Raw genomic sequence first — 1,851 nt, 5'->3', positions numbered from 1 at the left:
GGCAAAAACGTTCGCACGTGCTGACGTCACGAGGGCCCTAAGTCCCGCCTTTTCCGCTTCCGCCGCCTCCACCATTGGACAGGGCTTCCAGACTCTTGCGGCCGCTATCTCCTCCTGGTGGCTAACTGTGAGGTTGCAGCGAGTACTCGAGGTCTAGAGTTGAGGCGCGGGGCTGAGATGGGGGCGGCGCTAAGTTCGCGCATGGATAGACCTGGGCTGGGACCGGGAAAAGCACCTCGCGGTCTGGAGGGTTTACCTGAAAGGGGCCTGAAATGCATTTTCTGCAAGATCCTGTCTCCCTTTAGTCTGCTTTCCGACACTAAGAACACTAAGAACCAAAATACAAACACCCCAAGGCGGGAAGGGATAGAAAATATCGTAAAATTGTAGTAAGCATTTCAAAGAAAAGTGATGAAAGTGGTAGGGGGCGTTAAAAATGGTTCAGACTTTCCCAAACACTATGCCTTTGCATTCGACGAGATTTGGTAAACTAGTGTGATAACACTGGTTTTTCATGTGCCAATTAGCTAGTGTTTAATTTGTAAATGGGGAGAGAGTTTTATTATTTAAAAAACTATCCTGCCTTTGCAGACAATATCTTTCAAAACATGGCCGGCCCCTGGGTGGCTATCAGAAACTTTTTTTTTTTTTTTTAAGAAGAGGGAATCTTGGTATTGAAAAGTTTGGGAGTTACCCAAATAAGAGTCAATAAGATACATACCCTCCTTTAACCTCTGCCCAAGCAAGTCAGCATTTCTAAGAGACAGACAACCGAGCTTGAAAGTTATATTGTTGGTGTCATTACTAAATCTAAAATATTAACTACGTGGCTCAGTTCAAGTTCTGGAATATGATTTCAAAAAACCAAAGCAGGAGTTCTTGCTAGACCTGTATATTTCAACATTAGCATTAGTACCTTGATCCTCCGTGTGATTTATTAAAGGGGAATATAGGCTTAGCAATTAACCATGTTCTACCCTTGATCCTTTTCCTTTCCTTCTTTCTCCCCCTCTGGTCTCAGAACTTAGGCTAAGGGTGGCTTGATTCTTGATTACCTCAGCTGTAAGACATGAGGGATGTGGAAGGAAATCATGGATGTAAAACACAGATGGAATTTCTTTGTAATGTGAAAATCTCTGGGGCCTGGGTTAACAGTAAGAGCACAAATGCTCCTAGAGAGTAAGGTCCATATGGGCAGATTTTTGTTTCTTCTACTTTGATACCTGGGTTAGAACCGTGCCTAAATGTAACAAACACTCAATTAGTAAAATCATGACAGAATGAGAAAATGTACCAAATGTTCTTTAGGTCCAAAGGAGTCAGCAAGCTCTGATAAACTTTCCTTTCAAGGCAAATTTGATGGATAACTACATCAAATCAACCCAACTATAATACTTTGCTCTCTTATTTTCAAATTTAGCTTCCACATTTATCTCGCTCTGCGTGATTAGTCACGTCCGACTCTTTGCAACCCCATGGACTATATAGCCCACCAGCTCATCTGTCCATGGGATTTCCCAGGCAAAAATACTGGAGCAGGTTGCCGTTTCCTCCTCCAGGGGATCTTCCGCACCCAGGGGTCAAATCTGCATCTCTTGTGTCTGCTGTGTCTCCTTCATTGACAGGCAGATTCTTTACCACTAGCACTACTTGAGAAGCCCCTTATCTTGCTCTAGGAATTATTATAACGATAATGACAAACCTTCTTTTGTCTCTTCTGCATCTCGTAATCATAGTTATCACTTATCTAGGACTTACCAATACTGTGTGCCCAGCACCTATGTGCACTAAATTTTTTATATATTAACTCTTCTATTCATCGCAGACATTTTAAAATATAAACCCCAGAAG

The sequence above is a fragment of the Moschus berezovskii genome, chromosome 20 (assembly GCF_049115385.1).
Source record: "Moschus berezovskii isolate FMDL1 chromosome 20, NW_MosBer_1.0, whole genome shotgun sequence".
Classification (NCBI taxonomy): domain Eukaryota; kingdom Metazoa; phylum Chordata; class Mammalia; order Artiodactyla; family Moschidae; genus Moschus; species Moschus berezovskii.
The sequence above is the reverse complement of the archived record's forward strand: the minus strand, read 5'-3'. Positions refer to the sequence as shown.